This window comes from Saccopteryx leptura, chromosome 4 (genome assembly GCF_036850995.1).
Source record: "Saccopteryx leptura isolate mSacLep1 chromosome 4, mSacLep1_pri_phased_curated, whole genome shotgun sequence".
Taxonomy (NCBI): domain Eukaryota; kingdom Metazoa; phylum Chordata; class Mammalia; order Chiroptera; family Emballonuridae; genus Saccopteryx; species Saccopteryx leptura.
The window spans coordinates 205,697,712-205,723,370 of record NC_089506.1 but is presented as its reverse complement, the minus strand read 5'-3'; the positions used below and the strand labels follow the sequence as shown (position 1 = coordinate 205,723,370).

Here is a 25,659-nt window from a genome sequence, read left to right as displayed (position 1 = left end):
TATTCTCATTTGAATAACATCTGAACACAAAATGCAAATACAGTATGTGGCAGACAGCTGCCATTTAATTTTCCTCCCTCTCGGCATGGGAAGACTGAATTTCCCAGACACCCTTGCAGTTAGGTTGCAGTTATCTTGTGACTGATCTGGCCAATGGGCTGTAAGGAACACTGATGGGTCTCACTTCAGTTCTGAAGCATTTCCAGGTTGAGAAGCAAGTGTGAGTTTACCACGCTCCCTCCATTGATGAAGTAACTACGATGTGCAGCCACAACACGTTTGAAGCCTCACACTTCGGACAGATACTGATTGAGAGATAAGCCTTTAGATGTTAAACCACTGAGATCTCAGAGTAAAATTTTTTTACTATGGCCGGACAGTCTGAATCATCTACAACAGGAAGCAACTGTGAAGTGAAATCGGAAATCTTGCAAGAGAACCAGGGTGGTACCAAGTTGATGAAAGTGACACTGGAGAACTGCTCAGAAGGCACTGGTGCCATTAATATACAAGGACTTGTCTGAGCTGGACTTAACATCGATAACAGAAGAAAGGGGTAAATATGGATGATATGGGGGAAGCATTTAAAAGAATGATCTGTATATCAAAGGATTAAAAGTGACCCTTGAAAACATTGAAGTTTTTGAACATTTTTGCAAACATGACCATCCTCTTCATCAAGTGACACGATGTGACAAATGTCACGATGTGACATCAACCAATCTAGTTGGAAGAGTGAACACTACCAATCCCTGAAATCAATGCCTGGGTCCTTCTTCTTTCATTCCAACCTTCTGTGGCGAGTTGCTATTACTAATGTTTTATAGAACAGAAAATTTTTAGTTTCACTTATAAAAATGCAGTCCAATAATCAGACCAAGTTTTCAGTATTTATAATGACATATTTTAGCACCAGTTCTAAGTGGATTAGTTTTGTTTTTTTAAGTCTCTTTTCCTCCAAACACACACACACACACACACACACACACACACACACACAAAACTTTCTGAACCATCAGAGTAAGTTGACTATATCATATTTCTTCATGTCTAACTATTTTGGTATATATCTCTGAAAAATAAGAATGATTCTCTTACATAACCACAGTATGATGACCATGATTAAGAAATTTCACATAATACAATATTATTATCCCATCCATAATCCGTACTCAAATTATCCCAACAATGGTCTTAGCTATTTCCTTTTTTGACCCAAAACAAATCCAAGATGATGCATTTTCTTGTCACGTCTCTTTAGTCTCCTTTAATCTAGAGTGGTTCCTCAGCACTTCCTGGCCTTTCATGACATTGGTATTTTGTAAGAGTATTGACCTTTTATTTTGCAGAATATTCCTCAATTGTGTCTGATGCTTCCTAATGACTGGATTCCGGAAGTGCTCCTTTGGCAAGAATACTACATCAGCAACGTCTCCTTCTCAGCACATCCCACCAGGACACACAAGAGGTCAGTCTCCTCGCTATGGGTGATGCTAACTTGGTTTAAGTGGCTAACATCCCACCAGATCTATCCATTGTATGTTTCTCCTTTCTAATTAAAAAGCAATTTGTGTCTGTGGGGGGTATTTTTTTTAATTGAGTAACATGTATATAATATAAAGTTTACCATTAGTGACAGTTAGTACATTCACATCGTTGTACATCCAGCATCACTGTCTAGTTCCCGGACACGCCCTGGTCATATAGCTCGGTTGGTTAGAGCATCGCCCCGAAGCACAGAAGTTGCCAGTTTGATCCCCAATCAGGGCACATACAGGAACAGATTGCTCCTGTCTCTTTCTCTCTCTCCCTTCCTCTCTCTCAAATCAATAAAAATAAACATTAAAAAAAAAAAGAAGTGGTAGTTCCAAAACATTTCATCTCTGCAGAAGGAAAACCTGTGCCCAGTGATTAGTCACTCCCTTCTCCACTTACCCCCTGGCAACCACTAATCTACTTCCTGTCTATGGATTTGCTTATTCTGGATATTTCATTGAAAAGAAACGATACAGTATTGTCCACTGTGTCTGCCTTCTTTCACTTAGAACAATGTTTCCAAGGTTCCCCCGTATTGTAGTATGTGTAAAGAGACACTTTAGACATTGGGGAGCTCTGATCTGTCACCCCAAAAGTTTTTGAGCATCCGCTGATATTTCTGAAATAGAATCATTAAAAAAGTCTTTTCCTGATCCCAACTCCCCCAGCTAGAGCGCGGCCCTGCACAAAACCCTGCAGCCTTGCCCTCTCAGCTCTCCCCTCTGACCACGCTCACTCTCACTCCGTGATTCCCTTGCCCAAGGCCACTCCTCGGAACCCAGCGCTCATTAACAATAAGCCAGGAGCTGTTGGCTGCCGAGCTCAGCCTGGGCGGTACCAGCTGTGATTCTGTGCATTGTCATTTGGGAGAACCCAGTGAACCAGCTCAGAGATTCTTCCAATTCTTTTTAAAAGGACAAATCCCCCTTTGTTTAGGCCTGCGTCATTCTCTGCTGCCATCATAGGCTGCCTCCACAGAGATGAGTTTCTGACCCTCGCAAAAAAAGAAAGAAAGAAAGAAAGAAAACAAAAGAGTTCGTGCACCACGTTGATATTATTTTAATATCAGCTGCAATGCCAAAATGCCAGCCTCATCAAGCAGGGCCGTAAACTTCAGGGTGCTAATGGTTTCACATACTATTTGGCTCCGATGACACAAATGCCTACGGACACATAATTAAGACTTTCTAGAAAAGGAAGGAAAGGCTTTAACTCAGTCTTCCCCAAAGCGTGAAATTCACGCGACAAGGCATGACTTTGGATAAAGTATCACTACGGCATCAAGTAACATTGAACCCCGTAGGGAGAAATTCCTCATTCCAACTTTTCTGAGTTCACCAAGGAGGAAAGACCCAGTTTGGTGCTAGTCTATCTCTAATATGTGCCTTTTTTTTTTTTTTAAACAACAACAATAAATAGAAATTTGGGCAGGCCCTGGTGTGTAGCTAAAATTTAACAATGTTCTTTTGACATTATGCTTATTTTAAGGTTCTTTCTTTTTATAGAAATATCATTTATCATAGAGATATAAAGTCTCCTTAAAACAAATTTAATGACATTTTCAAAGAGTGAGTCACTTAAGAAAAACGTTACATAAATAAAAGGACAGAGGGTCTTCAATGTTAACAAACATTCTGTAAGTGGTTCTCCAAGGCCTGATGTCTGGGAAGCACTGTTTGAAAACCTGAGAGTGATTTCAGTCGGAATTCCAGGCATTAGAAATAAGCCCCTGCACGGGGAGGGGGAAGTCTTCCCAAGGGGTCAAGTAAGGTCTTAGGTCTGGTGAAGAGAAAGGCTTTGGGGCATCCAGGGGTGGCTAGAGATTGCTTTGCACTGTTGAGCATCCAGGAAAACTGGGGAACAGAGAAGTACTCTGCCATGATGACATCTGGAATTCAGGTCTAGTGACCTCACCAGAGCTTTGGAGGAAATTATTCATACGTAGAGGAGATTCCCTGAATCTTTAAGGGGGACTGGAAATGACCCTTTACTCCTGCAACTCTAACTCAAAGAAAGTTTCCCTGTTCCTTTCTTATAGGTAACCACCCCTCCCAGTTTCCTGTGACCCTTTCCAAAGATATCTGTTAGGTAGGAGCACTTACTCCCCACTCCTCATATTTCCCTATGGAGGGAGCTGCACCAGAGTAACACTTCTGGCCCTGTGCCTCACCCTTCACACTGCTTTGCTCCTGATTGGAGGAGACATCCAGGTTTCACTTTTTTCATTGGTGGAGCTCAGCCATCAAGAGGTCACTTGGTGCAGCTCTCGGCCCTTCCCCAGACCTCCTCTCTAGACTAGGGAGTGGCTGTGTCTGCTTCTCCAGAGGCCCAATTCCCTTTGACTGGAGGGGCCCCAGGGCTAGTGGGGGACAGGTGTGTGGAGCTGAGAGCTACAGCTGGCTCTCCTGGGCACAGTTTAAGCTAAGTCAACTTAGCCTTTCTCACTTAATACTATCACCCAGAGATCATTCTTTTCCATATGCATCCACCTCATTCTTGAAGTGGCTGCCTGCCTGGTGTTCCATTGTACAGCCACGCCACCACCTACTGAACTGGTTCCCTATCCATGCCCATTTCAGTCATTTCCAGACTTGCTGCTACTCCAAACCATATTGCCAGTGAAACATCCCTGCACTTCAAAGACAGATTCCTAAGAATGGAGGTGCTGGGTCAAAGGATAGGAACAAACATTTATTTAATATATATATATATATATATATATATATATATATATATATATACACACACACACACACACACACACACACACACACACACACACACACACATATATGTGTATATATATATATATATAGAGAGAGAGAGAGAGAGAGAGAGAGGGGAAGGGACAGGGACAGACAGACAGGAAGGGAGAGAGATGAGAATCATCAACTCATACTTGCAGCACCTTAGTTGTTTATTGATTGCTTTCTCAAATGTGCCTTGACCAGGGGGCTCCAGCCAAGCCAGTGACCCCTTGCTCAAGCCAGCAACCTTGAGCTTCAAGCCAGCAACCATGGGGCCATGTCTACAATCCTACACTCAGCCAGTGACCCCACGTTCAAGCAGATGAACCCACGCTCAAGCCAACAACCTCAGGGTTTCGAACCCGGGTCCTCAGTGTCCCAAGCCAATGCTCTATCCCCTGCGCCACCGCCTGATCAGGCTGAACATTTATTATATTTTTAATTTTTAATAAATTAAAATTTGATTGACTGCAATCATACTGGGAGCTGTTAGCATTGTGTCAGCCTTGATCTTCAGAGGGTCTTCAGGGGGTAGAAAGTATTGGACCAATTTTTACACATGGCCTGGATGGGTGGACAAGACTTGATGTCATCTCCTTGACTTATCATCATCCCTTATTGCCCCCAGAAGCATAATTCTGCCAATTATGGACCAGCGTCTGCCGTCGCCACGGCTCTTCCCAACGGTGCCGTCCCCGTCCCACAACACACACCGTGTTTTACTCCAGGCAGGGCCTCGGCGGGTGCTCTCTGGAGAGACTGAAGAACAGACAACTCGCTGGGCTGGGTGTTGGATGAAGGCTGGCCCACCAAACCCAGGGTGGCATCAAATGTATCCTTGCCAGGCACGGGAACTTATTTTCCCTTAAAAAAGTATCACACTGAATGCTGACCTCTTGTCCCCTCTTTGTCCTTGCAGGCCACAGCACTCTGTCAGAGTGGCCCAGCCTCAGTGCCCTGCGACAGTCCACTGGACCCCTCTCTCCCCGCCACCCTTAGCTGGCCTCCTCTCACATTGGGTCTCAACTCAGACATCTCCTCCTCAGAGGGGTGTCCCTGATCACCCGGGGAAAGCACCCTTGCCCCCTCCTGCAATGTCTACCCCAGCATCATCTGTCCCACCCTGTCCCCTGCTTTATTTTCTCTGGGAAACTTTCACTGTCTCAAAGAATCTTATTTGTTCAGTTGTCTATTATCTATCTTTCCCTCTGCTCCCCGCTGTGCCCAGCGCACAGAAAGCTATTTGCTGTCATTTCCCAGTTCAAGAAATGTAGAATTGTCGAGGCCCTTGGAAAACTCAAAGCTCTGATTGTCCAGAGACAGCAGCTGAGGGGCCATGCCACGCTCCAGTCCCACAGCGGGGCGGGGCCAGGATGGAGCGTCTCCTGGCCCCGCCCCAATTTCCCTTTCCACCTCTTCGGGGGAGATCTTTCCACAGTGATCATTTCCCGAAAGTCTCTGTGACTTTCAAGCAAGACTTTCACCAGGCAGGTCAAAACCATGGTTGTTTTTCTTTTGGGGATTTCAGCAGCTGAGCAGGATGTTCTAGAAGGCCCCCTGGGTGGGACGGAGGTGGGAGACCACCAGCTGAGCCTCTCCTGTTCCTGTCTAGAAATCCAAGTCTTACGGCTGGCAGAACTTCTGTTTTTAAGAAATGTTCTTATCTACATAATACATAGGATGATTGAGGGGGAAAAGAGATAATGAAACCAAAGGGCATAAATGAAAATCCCCAGCCCTGTGCCCTGGCCCCCATCCTGAACCCTGGAAGAAACACTTTTAACTGTTTCAAGCTGTCCTTTCTCCTTCACCGTTCCATATTTCCAAACCATACTCATGCACTCCTATTTCCCGGTTCTTCTGTGAACATCACTGACTTCCTGCAGAGGGGAGAGTTCATTTCACCCGCCCCCCTCCCCATACAGTCTTGTTGCACAGCAGTAATTGTCATCTGCATTATGACCCTGTCAGCTGTATCCTGCAGAGCCAACAGTGTACTGTGATTGCATTCTTTTCCCGACAAAAACTCTTTAGCTAATCCCTGCTTTCTCTGTGTGTGTGGCTCCACCTGTCTTCCATCACCCCATCTTCCACCGCAGAACCCCACACGCAGCGCGAACGCACGGTTTCCCTTTGCAGGGTAGGTGACGCTGCCGTTCCCTCCAACCCCGTCCGCCTCCGCTCTCTGCCAAATGCCACCTCAGCAGCTGCCACTGCCACAGAACAAGTGCGACAAGCATTCTCCAGGGAAGACGAGCGAGCAAGTGTGGTCCTAACCACGGCCAGGGCACAGGATGCTGACATAACCCCGAGAGATAGAGGAGGCGGGACCCAGAGGGGGCCATCCCACCTCACAGGAGGCTCCTTCCGACTCAAGGTGAAGCTACCGTTTACACAGCCTGCCTTGTGTTGTTGGATCTTCACATCACCTCTGTGAAACTGGCAGAGCGAGGGGCATCGTTATCCCCGTTTTACAGACGCAAGACTGAGTTCAGATGAAAGGCAAAGTTCACAGAGCCGGGACTCCAATCCATGGTTTCCAGCTCCAAACCCTGGACATTTTTCAACGATCCTCTCCCCTGTTCACATGCTCAGGGCCTAATGAGACTCACATGGTGGTGAATTCAAACCAGGCGGGCAAAAGGGCACAGGCAGCGTCATTTTGTTTCTCTTCCGTGGGCTGATTTCCCTCAAGCTCTGCACCAGGCAGGAGCGAGCTGGAAAGGCAGCGTCTCTGCACTGGCCCACCAGCTAATGCTGAGATGTGCCTGGGCTAATTCAGAAAAGGCTTGATGAAGAAGGATGCTTTAGTCTTCACTTGTACTAAAAATAGAGTCCCCCCCCCCTTGTTAAACCTATTGGCTCACTGTGTTGTGTTGTCTTTATTAACTGACTCTGAGACTGGTTTGGAATTTGGATCCTTAATCACTAAAAAGATTCATCCCGACATGATAGAATGGACTATGTTCTGTATCCCAATTTATTACAACACGACCCCTTTGCACCCAGAACCGCAGGGGGGTCTGGCAGAGCCCGGCACCCAGACTCCCCAACCGTGACTTAGGTGCAGTGTAGGAACCGTGCAAAAGTATCTTTACACTGAAGGCCTAAAAACTTTCCATTCTATAAAATGCCCATAAAATCACCACAGAAAATAAAAGAGAATGCAGGCTATTAGAACTTGTCATTTAAATTTTTTCTTGAAACAAAATGAATCAGTAAGCAGAATAGGAGGAGCAGCAAATGGGCTTCTGCTTCCTCTGGGCATAACTGGGATGAGCAGGGGTGAGGAGGAGGAGGAGGAGGAGGAGGAGGAGGAGCAAGTAGAGGGGCAGGAGGAGGAGCAGGTGGAGGAGGAGGAGCAGGAGGTAGAGAAGGAGGAGCAGGTGGAGGAGGAGGAGCAGGAGGTAGAGAAGGAGGAGCAGGTGGGGGGGAGGAGGAGCAGGTGGAGGAGGAGGAGGAGGAGCAAGTGGAGGGGCAGGAGGAGGAGCAGGTGGAGGAGGAGGAGGAGCAGGAGGTGGAGAAGGAGGAGCAGGTGGAGGAGGAGGAGGAGGAGCAAGTGGAGGGGCAGGAGGAGGAGCAGGTGGAGGAGGAGGAGGAGGAGCAGGAAGAGGAGCAGGAAGAGGAGCAGGAGGAGGAGCAGGAAGAGGAGGAGGAGGAGGAGCAGGAAGAGGAGCAGCAGGAGGAGGAGGAGCAGGAAGAGGAGGAGGAGAAAGAGCAGGAAGTGGAGGAGGAGCAGGAAGAGGAGGAGGAGGAAGAGCAGGAGGTGGAGGAGGAGGAGCAGGAGGTGGAGGAGGAGCAGGAGGTGGAGGAGGAGCAGGAGGTGGAGGAGGAGCAGGAAGAGGAGGAGGAGGAAGAGCAGGAGGTGGAGGAGGAGGAACAGGAGGTGGAGGAGGAGGAGCAGGAGGTGCAGGAGGAGCAGGAAGAGCAGGAAGAGGAGCAGGAAGAGGAACAGGAAGAGGAGCAGGAGGAGGAGGAGGAGCAGGAAGAGGAGCAGGAGGTGCAGGAGAAGGAGGAGCAGGAGGTGGAGGAGGAGGAAGAGCAGGAGGTGGAGGAGGAGCAGGAAGAGCAGGAGGAGCAGGAAGAGGAGCAGGAAGAGGAACAGGAAGAGGAGCAGGAGGTGGAGGAGGAGCAGGAGGAGGAGGTAGAGGAGGAGCAGGAGGAGGAGGAGGAGGAGGAGGAGGAGGAGAAGGAGCAGGAGGTGGAGGAAGAAAGGCACTGGGAGGTATAGGAGAGGCCACGGAAATTCTGCACAGAATGGAATATTGGTAGCTCAGTGAATTTCAAGTTCTAAAGTGATGGTGGACAGTAGGAGGAGCAGGACTGCCCAGAAATGTCCATCTAGACCTCAGATAGCAAACCAGATACTCCAAGAATTGCCATCTCCTCACTGCCTCCTTAGTAGAGGTGCTGTCCTGCTATGCTTTGGTCCAATGTTTGCTTAAAGTGTGTGTGTGTGTGTGTGTGTGTGTGTGTGTGTGTGTGTGTGTGCGCGCGCGCGTGCACACACTCTACACATCTAGCCCTGGTGTGGAGGGTGTAGAGAAAGTGCTGGTGACTCACGGCCCTCCATCCAACAGAAGGAACATTTGATTTCCCACTGATGGCAAAACATTCCCATCTGGGTTGTACAGGTGGGGAGAAGGCCGTGGGCCTGCCACTGGCAGTGCAAGGGTCTCCTCCTCTCGTCCCTTGATGAAATCAGAAATCTCCACTGCAGGGAGCTCGGCCCCTGTTGCTAAAAGGAAACTGCTCTGGCACACGCGCCTTTCTGTGCAAGGGAGCGAGAGGGAGCCAGCTGCCTTCCCGCAGGAAGAGAACACACTACTCAGATGACCACTCAGCCCTCCCGATTCGATTCCCGCCCTCGGGTGTTCTTCCTACAATTTACACCACGGGCCCTTCTCAGCCTGAGCTGGAGCCTTTTCCCGAAATTGTAGTCAAAAGGGCAATCCTGAGGTGTGGAGCCTTTCAAAACAGACCTGCGATGTTTGGCATCTGGCGGTTTGGGTCATTTCCTTCAGCCAGAAGTGCTCCGCCCATAGCTCCCTGGCTCAAAAGGCCAGGGACACTGGGCCCCGATGGCATGGAAGGCCGGCAGGTAAGCGGTTGCCCCAGCCACCCTCCGGAGCTGGCAGTCCAAGCCCAGCTGGAAGCCAGGCGCCTCCCATCACCCACAGCACTCAGCCTCTGTGTTCAGGAAGGCCAGGGGTCAGCCCAGCCTGCTGCCCTGCTATCTAGACAGCAGCCAGCCTGAAATATCCAGGCGTCCAACGTGCCCAGGGGACCGTGGAATCCCCTTTGCCCCCAATCAGCCAGTTTCCTGCTCACTGTGGCTGGGGCTTCTGGCACAAAGACAACACTTGGCTCTGTCCAGAAATGACAAGAGGCAGGATACTAAAATCTGGCAATGCTTCAAGGCAGAAGCCACCGAGGGTGATTCTGCCTGCTCAGCTCTGGATCTCGGAGTCCACTGAAACAGTAGCCATAGCATCAACAATAATGATAGCCCACATTCATAGCTTAGGATGTGCCAGGCACTGTTCTAAGCTCTCTATGTGGATTAACTTATTCACTCCTCAGAAAAACAGTACAATGTAGCTATTATAATTAGCCTCATTTTACAAGTAAAGAAAATAAGGTGCAGAGAGGTTAAGCAACTTTCCAAGGCCACACAACTAATAAAGACTAGAGCTGCAATCTGAACCCAGGCAATCGGGCACCAGAGAAAGCACCATGTTGCCCAGCCTAAATCTCAGTTTCTCTTCCCTTTTACAGTGCCTGATCAGGAGACTGGTCCACAGTTCTGGGGCCATATGTGGCTTCGAATGCTGGTCACCACTCCCTGTCACTACTCCAGGTCCCACAAAGTGGGGTGCCTTCTGTGAAATAGGTTGGGGACACAGGAAGCAGAGAACACAAAGTCACCCAGGGGGTCCTGAAAGCAGCTCCCTTTACTGACTGCAGGGTAAACACCGGTCAGTGAGATGGCAGCCCTGTCTTAAGGATGGGCGAGGACTACGATGCACTTTGCAGGTGACAAATTAAAATTAAGGGTTAAGGGATTTGGCCACATCGTTCAGTTAGGTGGGGAACCAGGGCTCCGACCCCAGCCTTTTGATTACTAGCTTATCACTCACTGTTTTCAAATAGAGCAGTTATTCACGCAACGAGCATTCACTGAGTGCTGACCACGTACCAGGCCCTGGTGATACACAGATGAGTAAGGAAGGCTCCATGTCCCTTGCGAGCTCCCAGGTACAAGAAGGACAAGCAGGTCCCAATAAATAAATACAAGTGATGACAGGTGTGCTGAGAGAACACGGAGGAAGGTGTGGCTAGCCCTGTGTTGGGGGTGGGGGCAGCATCAGAGGCTTCCCCAAGGAAGCAACATCTGAGCTGGGTGTCAGAGGATGGAGCAGGCAGGGCTGTAGGGACCGGGTGTTGCAGGCAAAGGGGGCAGAGCGTTCCGAGGCACAGAAGCAACACAGCACAAGCTTGAGGAGGGTGCGTGCTGGACAGGGTCCGCGGCTGAGCCAGAATCTACGCTGGGCAAGAATTTAACAGGCCTTGGAGGTCTGAATGTTATCCAGGACGCAGGGAAGGTGTTTAGGCAGGGAAGTAACAAGATCTGGCTCTACAAGCAAAACATTCCACAGTTAGGCGGATGGATTAGAAGGAGGCGAATGGGTGGGGGCTATTGGAGCAGGCCTGGTAAGTAATGATGAGGGTCTGGACTGAGGCGAGGACAAGGGTGCAGGTGGAAGGGAGAGACCCAGAGCTCTTCAGGGCGCAGAATCCACGGGCCCTGGCGATGGTCCGGGGGGTCAGGCAAAGGATTCTGGGGGGCTGTCAGCTTGTTCCACTCACGCACCTGGGCTGGAGCAAGAGGCGCATTGGGAGGATGAGGGAAACAATTCATTTGGTTTTAGAAACATCCGGTTAACAACGGTGGAAAAGTGTTGGGCAGTCGGAAGTACGGGTGGGGCTGTCATTCAGGAGAAAACGGGAGCTGGGAACAGACATGCAGTGTCATGGGTGTGTGGCTGGCAGACAAAGCCACTGGTAGACATAAAATAATACTCGAGGAGAAAGTGCTGGCAGAGAGGAGAGGAGGGAGGAGAAAAGGCCAGCGAAGGAGATGGAGATGTGGGCACAGCAAGGGAGCAAACCCCAAGCGGGTGGCGGGACCCAGAAGGCGGGAGGAGGGAGGCTGAGAAACAAGCACCGTGATGGAAAACTAGCTCAGTGGCAAACCTGGTAATAGTTTCAGTGAATTAAACCAAATCCCTTTTTTCCTTTGCTCCTTGCGACCTGATGGGTATACTGCAGCTGTTTACTTGGGCATTACTATCCCTCTTACTGCGGTCAGGGACCCGGCCTGGTTTGACAGGATGATACTCCCAGCACTTAGGGCACTGCCTAGTTTATAGCTGGTGCTCAATAAATGCGCATTGAATGAATGACTGAAGGAACCAGGTTTCAAGGAGCTAAAGAGCTAAAAAGAAGTCAAGAAATGGAACTAGACTTTACTTTCAAGTCTGGCAGTAAAAAGAGGGAGGAGATGTTTACCCAGCGCCTGCAGTTCCTATCCAGAGAAAAAGCTGGGCCCGGATGGCTTCACGGGTGAATTGTGCCGCACGGTGAAGGAAGAATGACCCCAACTCTGCAGAAACTCTTCCAGAAAACTGAAGACTTCCCAGCTCATTCTGCGAGGCCTACGACAACCTGACCCCAAAAGCAGGCGATACATTGTAAGAAAAATACAGACCCACATCCCTCATGTTCATAAGCACAAAAGGTTTTAATAAAATTTTAACCGATCGTATCCTCCTATTAAGAGGTGGAGTGTGTTGCCCTGCCCACTGCACCCCGGCAGCTCCTGATGGGCAGGAGACACATGGAGCAGAGAGAAGTTCTCCCAGCAAAGGCCACCCTAAGCCAGCCAGCCCCTTGCCGACCCAAGCACACAGTGCCCAACCTGCAGAATCATGAACTAAAACAAATATCTTCTGCTTTAAGCCATTGCATTTCAGGATGGTTTGTTACACAGCAAGTGCAAACTGATACAGGGGAAACCCTGCTTTATGGGACACGGTGTTCCTCAAGGGCAGAAACCATGTCTTACTTATTCATCGTCCTATCTCCAGCGCCCAAGGTTACTCAGCACATGCTTGTTGAATGTCTGCTAGTTTGGGCAGCTCCTGCAGGAGAGCTAATAACCCTATTCTGCCGATGACTGCTGCCTGTCCCCCTCAATTAAAGAGCTCCCGGCTGGCTGCTGTCAACCCAGGAGCTCCCTGTAATTACACCACCCGGCAAACCCACACCCCTGCTCAGAGAGGGCTGGTCGTGTACCCGCAGGCGCACATGTCGGCATGGGGGAGGGGCGGATTTGGATTGGGTGGCGAGGGGTGAGGCAGGTGTCAGGCTGGGGCTGTTCCTATCCTCACAGCCACTGGGTTAGGAATAGTCTTTCCTTCACAGACACCTTGTATTAGTGACTTTTAGGTAATCCACAGGAGATCAGTGGCACTCACTTTAACCGCCTAAGTCAGTGGTCCCCAACCTTTATTGGGCCACGGACCAATTTAATGTCAGAAAATATTATATTTTCACGGACCAGCTTTTAGGGTGGGACGGATAAATGTATCATGTGACCGAGACACGTGTCAAGAGTGAGTCTCAGACAGATGTAACAGAGGGAATCTGGTCATTTTTTAAAAATAAAACATCGTTCAGACTTAAATATAAATAAAACGGAAATAATGTAAGTTATTTATTCTTTCTCTGCGGACTGGTACCAAATAGCCCACGGACCCGTACCAGTCCGCGGCCCGGGGGTTAGGGACCACTGGCCTAAGTGACAAGTACTGAATTTCACCAGCAAGTTAGGGGCCAGGAATCACTGCCTACGACTCAGCCAGACCTAATAAGCCTCAAGACTCCACCTCTGCGTAAATTAACACAGGGAGGAGACAAAGGAGAGAAGACCAGCAGGAAGTAATGTGCACAACACGCGGTGAGGGCTCAGACAGCGCCAGACTGGACTGTTGCCCAGCAGCTTAACCACTCGTTGCCTCAGTTTCCTCACCTGTTAAACGGGGGCAACAACGGTGCCCCTACCTCCTAGGAGCGTTGGGTGATAATGAAGTGAACATGCTTAGAACAGCAGCTGTATAGAACAAGAGCTGTGTACGCCCCCAATCACGACCAGAATCACAGCGAAGGAGTTTCTTAGAACTGCCACCCCCAGCCCCTTCTCCTCCCCGCGAGCCAGCGTTCTCTCCTCCTGTCCATCACCACCCCTCTCGGGTGGCAGCCATCAAATGGAAGTGAACCACCAGAGTTGTCTCCGGGCGGGGAGCGGGAAGGGGAAGAAGGGCAAACAGACCACAGGAAGCTCGAGGCGTGCGGACAATGAGGGGATATTTCAGGCACCGTCCCCACCATGCTGACGTCACTGACTTCCAAGTCACTCATTCCCGCCACGCCTTCAGAACCTCAGGTCTATCTGGGTACCACCTGGATCACTAGTACTGTGACTTGCTTTCTAAACTGGCACCCTTATAAACGGAAACCTTCTATCTATCACGACTGAAGCAGAAAGTCAGCAGTTGCCTGCCGCACAACTATGGAGGCTGGCAGGCGGTGCTGGGGAAGAGAAACACAATGGAAACTAAACAATGTTATTCGAGTCCAGCTCGACACTGTTGCTACCAGCTTTCTCTCGCTGCTGAAACAGGATGTCACACATGTTTGAGAAGTTTTAAAGACATATTTGCACAAAATTAAGATTTTTTTCTCCATGAAGGGTTAGACGGAGATGTAAAAGGAAATATTTTTAAAATTCTATTTTAGTTCATGCTGTGTGTCTGGTCCACCCTAAACCATCTGTGATCATTAATTTTATGTGTTGCCTGACCTGTGGTGGTGCAGTAGATAAAGCGTTGAACACTGAGGGCACTGGTTTGAAACTCCGGGCTTGCCTGGTTAAGATACATATGAGAAGCTGCTATGAGTTGATGCTTCCCGCTCTTCCCACACCACCTTTGCCCACCCCCCTCTCTCTCGTAAAAAAAAAAAAGTGTCAACTGAGGTTGGCCATCATGTCTCTGTGAAGGTGTTTTTTAGATGAGACCTACATTTAAATCAGTGAGCTTTGGGAAAAGCAGATTGCCCTTCCTAATGCGGGTGGGCCTCTTTCAATCAGTTGAAGGCATGAATAAAACAGAAAGGCTGACCTTCCTCCTCAAACGGCAACATCAGCTCTTCCCTAGGTCCTGCCAGCCTACACGGCAGATTTTGGACTTACCAGCCTCCATAATTGTGTGAGCCAGCTCCTTCAAGTAAATCTCTCTTTATAATACACATACAATTGGTTCTGTTTCCTAGCGAACCCTGCCTAACACGGCACCTCTCCATTGGGATACTCAGCTCATAAAGACTCACTCACCTGCCCTGGCTGGTTGGCTCAATGGTAGAGCATCGGCCTGGTGTGCTGGAGTCCCGGGTTCGATCCCCGGCCAGGGCACACAGGAGAAGCACCCATCTGCTTCTCCACCCTTCCCCCTCTCCTTCCTCTCTGTCTCTCTCTTCCCCTCCCGCAGCCAACGCTCCATTGGAGCAAAGATGGCCCGAGCGCTGAGGATGGCTCTGTGGCCTCTGCCTCAGGCGCTAGAATGGCTCTGGTTGCAACAGAGCGATGCCCCAGATGGGCAGAGCATTGCCCCCTGGTGGGCATGCCAGATGGATCCTTGTTGGGCGCATGCAGGAGTCTGGCTGACTGCCTCCCCGTTTCCAACTTCAGAAAAATACAAAAAAAAAAAAAAGACTCATCACTTGAGAGCAGGTAGGTCACACCCCTTAATTGGGAGCCTCAGGGGACTGATAGGACTTCAGTGAGACACTCAAGACCAGGGCAGATGCTGAGCCAGCTGGGGAACCATCCCCGTGAACTTGAAAGCACACCATAACATTTCCCCACTGGCATGCCCAGACGTCTGTGAGGTCACCCTGCTAGAAAGAAAGGCAATCCCGACACCTCCCCTTTCCAACTGGGGCACCCCTGATGACATCTGCATCTGCAGCGAGGACGCCGCCCAGCTGTACCATCGGGAAGCTGACCCCACACAGCGAGAACTGTGAACTCACGCAGTCTCAGCTGAAAGGCCCTGTGTGATCATGCAGAACCACCCCTGCCCACAGCCTCTGCCTGGGTTATTTTTATAGCATCCAGTTTCCAGCTGTATGTACCCCAGGACCGGGGGACCTCGCCACTTCCTGACATCGCATCTGGTTTGGGGGCCCGAAACCTTAGAACAGGGTCTCCCGAACTTCGGCCATTTGCCTGCCGCCTTCTCGAGGTACCACTGTAGGATTTTACTTCATCGTTGCCTTTAAATAAACCCACTCTCTAACAGAAATACATGTGTTTTAAAAAGAAATCTGGCTCCCTGGAAATGGAAACTCAGCATCACTTGCCACAAATAGGGATTGACTGTAAAATAAATAGCTCCATCCCCTAACATCCCCCCCCCCCAAAAAAAAAAAGTTCACAAGATCTGGTTCAATCCTGTTGTCTGCTGAAGGAATGAGCTGAAGACCTGCCCCGTCTGATGAAAGAAAGAAAACCAGAGTCAAAGAGGCCTCAAGAAGTTTAGCAGAAACAAAGAGTTTCCCTTTGACGGAGTCAGAAATGTCAAGACAATTAAAAAGGGAGCCACTTTTCCCTAAGAGTTTAATGTCATTTAATGTCACGTCTGGCACCACCTAAAATCACTCCAGCATCGTGACCCCCGCCCTGCAGTCATTCACTGATTCCAATTCTGTTTCTGGTGGTCCCTAAACCTCAGAGTGTGTGCCTTCCCTTCCTTCCATCCTCAGCCCACCCAGCTGGGCCCAGCCTGTACCAGGACCTTGACTGGGGCCTCGCTTAGACCTGGGAGCACTGAAACCAGTAGCTTCCCCAGACCAGTAGCAATTCCACCAGTGGAAGCTTCTTAGGAAACCAGGACAGGACTGGGCATCGACTTAAAACAAAGAAATTGGAATGCTCACACACTGCTGGTGGGAACGTAAAACAATGCCGCCACCATGGAAAACCATCTGGCTGCTCTTCCAACAATTTTTTTTAAATTTATTCATTTTTTTAGAGAGGAGAGAGAAAGGGAGAGAGAGAGACAGAGAGGGAGAGAGAGAGGAGAGAGAGACAGAGAGAGAAGGTGGGGAGGAGCTGGAAGCATCAACTCCCATATGTGCCTTGACCAGGCAAGCCCAGGGTTTCGAACCGGCGACCTCAGCATTTCCAGGTCGACGCTTTATCCACTGCGCCACCACAGGTCAGGCTCCAACAATTTAATGTAGAGTTACCATATGGCCTAGCAAGTCCACTCCTAGGTATGTACCCAAGAGAAATGAAATCACGTGTCCAACAAAAACTTGCACGAATGGTTATAGCAGCATTATTTACAATGGCCAGAAGGTCGAAACAAGTCATATGCCCATCACCTCATGAGTGGGTCAACAATATGTGTTATATCCATAGAATAGAGTACGATTAGGTTATACAAAGAGCGTACTGACAGATGTGTTACAACATGGATGAACCTTGAAGATACCACACAAAGTGGAAGAAGCTGGACTCAAAGGCCACATAACGTATGATTTATATAAAATGCCCAGAATAGGCAGATCAATGGAGACAGAAAGATTAGTGGTTGATTAGGGCTGAGGGGGATGGGAAAGAGGGGGACGCTATCTAAAGGGCGCAGGGTTTCTTTGTGAGGTGATGAAAATGTTCCGATTATCAGTTGCGGCGATGGTTGTATGTGGTGTGGCTCTACTAAAATACACTGAACTGTGATCTGAGGGAGGGGCCTTCCCAGCCCCCACAGAGCCCAGAGGCCAGACACCCCGATGAAAGAGCGCCACACCCTCAGCTGGATCACCCAGCTGCAGGGCCTGGGACTGAGCCAGCCCCTCACTCTCCAGGATGTCCGAAGAGGGGAAGAGTGTATGGCCTCCCTTCTCAGCACTCCGTCCTCAGAATACGGAGTATACAGTAGGTGCTACTCGAGGACACGGACCACCCAGTCCCAGCCCTCACAGAGTGTCCCCAGCCTCCCAGGGAGGGGTCAGAACCCCAAACTTTAGTCAGGGCCCCTTCCTCCTCTTCAGTGGACCCAGCTTGCTTCCCACTCAGGGCAGCAGGATGTTTGCCTGAGTCATTCCCCCTTTCTGGAAAGTTCTTAGATCTTGGGGTATCTGGCTCCTTTTCTTTGTTCAGCCTCTAACTCAAAGTCCCCTCCTTAGAGAAGCCTTCCCAGCTAATCCAAGCTAAGTGACTCCGTTTTATTTTCTTCAAATCACGGAGCAGCACCTACTATTTTCTTTTCTTTTTTTTAAGAGAGAGAGAGAGACTTGGACAGGAAGGGAGAGAGAGGAGAAGCCTCAACTTGTAGTTGTGGCACTTGAGTTGTTGCTCATTGATTGCTTCTCATATGTGCCTTGACTGGTGGGCTCCAGCTGAGCCAGTGACCCCTTGCTCAAGCCGGCGACCATGGGCTTCAAGTCGGCAACCTTTGGGCTCAAGCGAGCAACTATGGGTTCATGTCTATGATCCCACACTCCAGCCAGCAACCCTGCGCTGAAGCCGAAGGAGCTGCACTCAAGCCAGCAATCCCGCACCCAAGCCGGCAATCCCGCACCCAAGCCAGCAATCCCGCACCCAAGCCAGCAATCCCGCACCCAAGCCAGCAATCCCGCACCCAAGCTGGCAACCTCAGGGCTCGGGACCTGGGTCCTCAGAGTCCCAGTTCAATGCTCTATCCACTGTGCCACTGCCTCACCTGCTATTTTCTTATTGATCTCTAGTCACTGTTTTTGTCTCATCCCTCTAAACCGGAAGCTCCCTGAGGGCAGGAACTTCTGTCTGTTTGGTAACGCTGCGTCTCCAATGCCCAGCACAGCTGGTACCCCGTGGTAACCTCCCCACCAGTCCAGGCCTCACCAGGAAGCCCCAGAGCAGGGTGGAGGCGAAGACTGCAGGACTCTCCGGGGAGTCCCCTGAGAGGAAGGCTCCCCGTCCCTCTCTCAATCTCGGGGGAGGGAAGCACCACTTCCCAGTCAGCTCTGGGTGAGGGGCTTCTTGAAATTCTCGGGAAAAGGGGAAACTGTGTGTTCTTAGCAGCCAGCATTCAATGCAGCCAGGGGTGTGTTGGGGGTGGGCACATCATCCGATAAAGGACACCCGGATGGGATACCAATCACCCATCAACACCACCACCATTGTCACTTCTGCCTGTGTACAACTGTACTTACTATTCATTACCTAGAATTGTCTTGAAAACACATTAGCACAACTCAATGAATTTTAAAATGTGTATTATGCCATAAATGCAAAATCAGTATCCCTTGCCAGGTGATTGATGTCGTAGTAATATACGTTAAAATAAATATGAGCATGTTATAGTTTTTAGCATTGCCTCCATGCTGGAGAAATCATCTCCAAATGCCTGTGGGTGTGCAGACCATACCTTGGGTGTGTCGAAGATTAAGCCTCTTCCAGGCCCTGATCCTAGAAGAATGTGACCCCATGTCACGCTGATATAAATGGACACTGACCACACCACTTGGGCCTGGTGTGGCTCCAGGCAGAGCTAGCGGCAGGAGAGAGAGGGAGCAGCTGCCCCAATCCCAATGATCACTCACGGTCCCCAAACCACACCCCTCCCCGCCCCATGCAGCCTCCACAGGCTCCTCACTATTGTCAGCTGAAAAGCAGGAAGCTGCCTAAGACCCCCAGGTGACTCCTTCTCTGTTATTCAGGTGACAGATTTACTGAGCACTTATGCATGCTTAGCTCTGGGGGAAATACCCTGGTAAACTCAAGAGATGGGTCCCTGCACCTAACAGCCCTCACCTCTCTTAAGCAAAGACTATCAGAAATAATGGAATCAGGCCAGGCAGCTCAGTTGATTAGAGCATCATCCCAACGTGGCAAGGTGGCAGGATCCACCCCCAGTCAGGCACAGACAAGAATCTACCAATGAATGCACCAGTAAGTAGAACAACAAATCAATGTTTCTCCCTCTCTTTCTCTCTCTCTCTCTCTCTCTCCCTCCTCCCTTCCTCTCACTCTCAAATCACATTTTTATTTATTTATTTATTTATTCATTTTAGAGGAGAGAGAGAGAGATTGACAGAGAGAGAGAAGGGGGGAGGAGCAGGAAGCTTCAACTCCCGTATGTGCCTTGACCAGACAAGCCCAGGGTTTTGAACCGACAACCTCAGCATTCCAGGTCAACGCTTTATCCACTGCGCCACCACAGGTCAGGCCACAAATCACATTTTTAAAAGTCTTTAGAAATAATGGAATTAGACACCGTTTAGACAGGGGGTTCCCATCTAAAGCAGATTCCCATAACACCTTTCTCTATTCCACCCAACCCCCCCCCCCCGAAATAGAAGAAAAGCAAGATGGCTTTGGCCAGGGTAGGTGGGTGTGTGGGTCTGTTCTGTGACCAGGCAGCTGAGGGGGCCTTTAGGGCTGAGATGGCTGCCTCTGGAAGAAAACGGAGTTTCCTGGACACTCAGCAGAACTTCTGCAGCAAAGGAACTTTCCTGGCCCAAAGGACCAAGATTGCTTCAAGAGGAGGCACAGATGTCTGTTTCCAAAGAAAGGGATGTGACAAGAATACACCCAACAGAGCAGGGTCTGTGGGGTCCACAGACTCGGATTCAAATCCCAACACAGTCACTGTGTGTGTTTAGGCAACATTTTTAAGACTCCATGTTCCCATCAATAGAACAGGGATAATAAATAAGAGTCCCTACCACATTTTAAATGAGATAAAGAATGGCCTGACCTATGGTGGCGCAGTGGATAAAGCATTGATCTGTCATGCTGAGGTCGCCGGTTCTAAACCCCAGGCTTGCCCGGTCAAGGCACAAACGGGAAAGCATACAAGTCGATGCTTCCTGCTCCTCTCCTTTCTCTCTGTCTCGGTCTCTCTTCTCTCTAAAAATCAGTAAGTAAAATTTTTAAAAAGAAATGAGATAAAGGACGTAAAGCAAGTGGCCCAGTAAACGGCTTTGCATCCTATAAACGCTGTAATAACAGCAATGGTAATTATTTTCACTGCTACCGCTAATGCCGGCAAAATCTAAGTCATTCTTTCCTATTCTCAAACACCAACCAGGCCCCAGTCTTTATGTCTGTCTGACTTCTGTTCAAAGCCCGGACTCCCGTTCCCACTGGTCTCCTGGACACCTTGCTGGGGATCTCATGACGGTGCTACTAACACACCCCAAGTGTACCCACGGTGGTCCCCTCTCCCCCAGACCACCACGTGTCTATTAGCAGCACCCAGACGGGAAACCCGTGACACCCACGAGGTGTCCACAATGGGATATTCTGAGGGGGGTGGTCCAGGGGGACTGGTGGCACCTCCGGATGGAAGGCCCCACTTCTGGTCCCTGGATTACCACACAGCCCTACATAGACTCTGTCCACAGAGCCTCCAACATGCAACCCATCTTCTAACACTCCCCACCTGCAGACAGACCTGTGAACGCCCATTCCGACTGAACTTCAGATACACAAGTAATATGAGTATCTTCTCTCTGTCCTAGGTAAGACCGGAGTCCCTCTGCCCACTCCTCCGTACCAGTTTCTCCTCTCCCCTCTTATCAGAGGCAATCACATCAATCTATTTTGACATATCCTTCCAGACATTTTTCTCTGTACACATGTAATCTATACAAATTACAGGAATACATACGAAATCTAGCTAGTATTTGTTGTTATACAAACAACATATTTTCCCATATATTGCTTTGCTACTTGCTCTTAAAAAAAAAAATTCAACCATGTCTTACAGATCTTTTTATATTGGCACACAGAGATAAACCTGTGGCCAACTTGCTGGGTGACTTTCAGCAAGTCATTTCACCTCCCTGAGTGTCTCCAGCTGTCTCAATGGGATGTTCTCAGGCTGTCACGCCGCTGAAATTCTCTGATCTTAGCCCACGGCTGCCCCGAATGCAGAGAGCTTTTATTACCCCTTCCCTGCGTCCACCTAAGGTCTGGCTGCCTGGGAGAGCCCTGTGACTCCGGTGCAGAACGGCAGACAGTCACCACCAGCCCCCACGGCGGGTATCAGGTTACCAGCCGGGCACTCACACTGGGTGGCAGCTCTGCCTCCGATATTTTTAGACTCCCCCTTCGGCAGCCTGTCCCTAACAAAAGCCAGATGCATCTGACAATTCCCGCCAAAGTTGGTCCTGCAGAAATTGCAGTCTTTCAGTAACTCCTTCAGGAAGCCAGACTCTACCACTCCTGGGGCGAAAAGGGGAGCCTCCTCTTCCCGCCACCCCTACCCCGTCCCCGTTCCTTCCCTGGACTAGCCGAAGCCAACTACTAGAGTCAGGCTTCTAGTTCTGTCTACGGTGCCAGCTGTCCTCCTTCCCCGTTCCAGCTGCTTCTGCCAATCGCCCACTTTCCCAGGCCCGGGAAGAGGTCTCTGAGTCCCTCCTCTCACACAGGAGTCCAGTCACCGACCTTTAACTGCCACTTCCAGAAGGGCTCTGCTCCCCAGTCCCAATGCCTGGGACCCCACCACACCTTTGGGTGATGGCTGCCCCCACCCTCGCTCTGGAGAGCCCACTCACACCCTCCCTTACCCCCGGAGCCTGTGTCGGGGGTCCTACTCATCCAGAGCTGGGCAGCAACCCCCAGCTGCAGCACACACAATTTCTGCCCCCCAGAAAGATGACTGGACTCCAGTCTCCCAAACAAATCCCGCCAGCCAGCCAGCGATCCACTATCCCATCTGGCCTGGAAAGGCATTCATATATTTTTGTCTCAGCAGACTTCCCTTCCTGGTCATGTCCGAGGGGGTTGACTATGACAAAGAGAGGCCTACGCTCTGCCGCCATCAACCAGGAAGGCTGCAGTGGGCAGGGGCGTCAGCCTGTGCCTAGGATGAAATATAGGCCAGTTGAGGCTCCCTGTGAATCAATCACCTGCTGCTGGAAAAGAGGGCGTGTGCATGTGCATGCGGTCTTAGCTCCTGTGACAAAGATACTATGTGAGAGGCAGAGAGACTAAACGTACTTGAAACATTTGCTTCCATTCCCGGAAGAAAGGCCCTTACAAATTACTATGTGTGTGGTGTGGAGGGGAGGTGGGGCAGACTAATGGTTGTGCCCTGTATTTACGACAGATGCCATGGAGCCCTGCTAGCCCCTGATCAGTCCTGCCAGCCAGAGGGCATGGCCCCTCCCTTCTGGGTGGGGCAGTACAGTGTCAGCCCAGAATCTCCCAGCCTGGCCCTGCCCTCACCCACCCCGCTGGCCACCTCTGTGGCTTCCACCAAAAACACCTGTCCCCAGACTTCAGGCAAATCAAAATGTCCCCTGTGGAGAGAGAGAGGCAGCTCCAGACTGTGGGGCCGGCTCTCTGCTTCCCACCCCTCTCCCCAATCCCAGGCAGGAGTCGAGGGGGCAGATCCAAAAACCTTCGGTGGGAAAACAGGTTCTGCACCTTCCTGCCACCCCCACACCCTTCCCTCGGCTGTGGGCTTGGCATCTGGGCCCTGATATCTCCAGAAGGGTCTTTCCCCATTCCCCACAACGCACCGGGACATCTCCAGGTGGAGAGAAGGGAAGGGCTTGGGGGGAAGGGGGGACGGGGGATGGGGGGGAGGTTCAAAGTCTGGCTCTGGGCATTGCTAGCTCAGTGACCTGAGATACTGATCAGCGGGCTCAGGCTCTCCCCACCTAGGAGTGAGAGGCTCCGGAGAACAGCAGAGCGCGGGCCCCTAGCACACTCAAAGGCTCCACCAGTTTTGGAAAATCTTTGTCCCTTGAGGACTACTGAAGAAATTAAACCCCTGTCCCTTCCTCATCTTCCTTCCACTTCCTCATCCTAAGGCCAAATACCAGGGAGAGCTGGTTAGCAACAGTGAGTGGCCTCTGGCATTTCTAACTAATTCAATGGAGAGGTGGTTGGAGAATTAAAAGAAAATTACGGTAAAATATACATAACATAATATTTTAACTACCCGTAAGCATGCCATTCAGTGGCAAAGAAAAAAGTACATTCACAATCTTATAAAACCATCACCACTATCTATACCCAAAATGTTTTCACCTTGCCCAACAAAAGCTCTGCACCCACTAAGCCATAATCCCCACTGCCCTTTCCCGGCCCCTGGGAGCCTCCGCTCTACTTTCCGGTGCCTATGAATCTGCCTGTGCGGCCTCTCCTGGAAGTGGAATCATCCCGCACTTGGGACGCTTGTTTCTTAAGCGCCTTTCCGAGTCCACTACCTTTCCTCTGCTCGTCACTTTTCAGACTGGTCTCTGCATTTCAGATGCAGATAAATTAAAATATCACCCCAACCACCACCACCACCAATCCCACATACACATCTCTGGAGCTTGGGAGGGGGCAGTGCCCCTTTCCCCAAACGTGAAACTAGGCTGTCATCCTTGTTCTAAATTAAGGGGTAGGTTCAGTGGCCTGGGGTCTCCCTCAGGTCTGGGTGTCCCAGACGTGTGGGCCCCAAATGAGGACCTCCAGGGGTTGTATTTCAGCATAGTCCACACCCGAGCTCTAACCCACTCTTTCCCTGGAACCCCTGGGTGGGGCCCTCAGAGCCCGCAAGCCCCACGAGAGCCAAGGTGGGAAGGGGAGGAGGCGTCATCCTCTCAGCGCCTTGAGACCTAAGAAAGTCGCTCCAGACCTAAGGAAGTAGCTCCTCGCCGTTGGGGGGCGCAACAGGGCCGCCGCCCCGGCCGAAAAGAGTGCGCTACTCTGCACGACCCACTGGCCGGGCCTGCGCGCAGCCAGCCCCGCGCGCAGCCAGCCCCGCGGGACACAGTGCCCCGCACGCTGTGGACGCTCCTGCGACGAGGGGGCTGCCCCAAACTCCTCCCCAAACTTTTCCCGCCCGCCCCGGCGCACACGGAGAAGGAAGCTGTCCCGGGGGTGGGAAGGTGGGTCTCGGGACCCGGAGCGAGTGAGGCACCGACTGGAAGTCTGCGCCCTCCTAATCGGCGGAGAAAGAGTGGATTTTCGGCCCCTCCCTGCCCCCCACCCACCGCAAGGATCCCCTGGGTCCACTCCGTGCTGGGCCCGCGCGCCTGCTGCCCCGGCGCTCACCACCCGGAGCCCCACGACGCGCGCGCGGCCCCGGGCGCAATCCCAACTCACCGGGCGCTGGCGGCGGGACGGACCGACGGGCTGGGACACGAGGCGAAGTACCGGGCTGTTTTGAAGCTCTGGGCTGGGACTGCGCGCCCTCCCTCCTCCCTCCCGGTGGCGCGGAGCCTCCTCCCCACGTCCCCCTCCTTCACCGATCCCGCCTCCCGGGGCGTGATGTCAGGAGCCGGGAGAGCGGAGTGGGAGGGGCCGCAGGAGGCGGGTAGGGGACCCCGGAGAGAAAGGCCGGATCCCGGTGGGGCGCCCCCCGCCCCGCCCAGCCCGCCTGCCTGCGTAACACTCGCGTAGCTGGGGAAAGCGGGAGAAACAGGGAGGAAACGCCCGAGCGGGAAGTTTCCCTTGGATGCGCTCGCCCGTACAGGTTCTCAGCTCCTTCGCCTCTCTTCTCTTTTCTCTCTTCTCTCTTCTCCTCTCCTCTCTCCTCTTCTCCCCTTTCTTTTCTTCCCTTCGGGTAAAGGTTAAGAACAGGGTTCTGGAATTCGACTCCCTGTTTTAGGACCCCTTTTCTGACACTTTTTCTAACTTTGTGATCTTGCCCATAATCTTGCCTGCCTCCGCTTCCTTCTCTGGGAGTGGAAGTCACATAGGACCGCTTTCCTTGCGCTGTTGTTAAGACCTGAAAGTGAAAACACATGCACAGAACCTGGCACATAGTAAGTGCTCAATAAATGTTAGCTGCTGTTTTCATTATCTGATATAGTCCCAACCTCAGTGGGAGGTGACAAGGCAATCAGGAAAATAGTCTTAGGGTCCCTCCAGAGCCCCCCATTCACGCCCCCCATTCACGGAAACCCCTTACTTACTCACACGTCCTCACACAAACCACTACCCATATCCTTTGAACCCACAGTCCTGGAAATTATTTTCTGTGGAAATGACAAAGAAGTTACTGCCTTTCCTTCCAGTCTCAGTTCCTCCGTCTGTGGGGGTAGGGAGGGGAGAAAAGGAGGGCTTATTGTATTAAAAATTTTGAAGAAATTGCAAAACGGAGCCACAACATATTATAGTATATCTTTAAGTTTTTAATTTAACAGGGTAATGTTATTTGCACACACCCAAAATACAAGGCAATGGATTTTTTGTCACTAACATGAGCATAAGAAGCCCTTTCAAGAAATGCTCAAGTGCTGGACCAGCTGGGAGGCC

General features: G+C 50.8%; 1 protein-coding gene across 2 annotated transcripts in view; it reads right to left on the bottom strand.

The window, feature by feature from the left end:
- The window catches only part of EMP2 (epithelial membrane protein 2), a 36,580-nt gene extending 11,845 nt beyond the window's left edge, over positions 1-24,735 (bottom strand). Inside the window, exon 1 of one of the 2 annotated variants that reach the window (XM_066382630.1) lies at positions 24,505-24,735. The gene's annotated coding sequence lies outside the window, so the exon portion shown is untranslated. The remainder of the gene's footprint in view (positions 1-24,504) is intronic. The other variant, XM_066382629.1, reaches the window with a different exon arrangement.
- Positions 24,736-25,659: the final 924 nt, after the last annotated feature.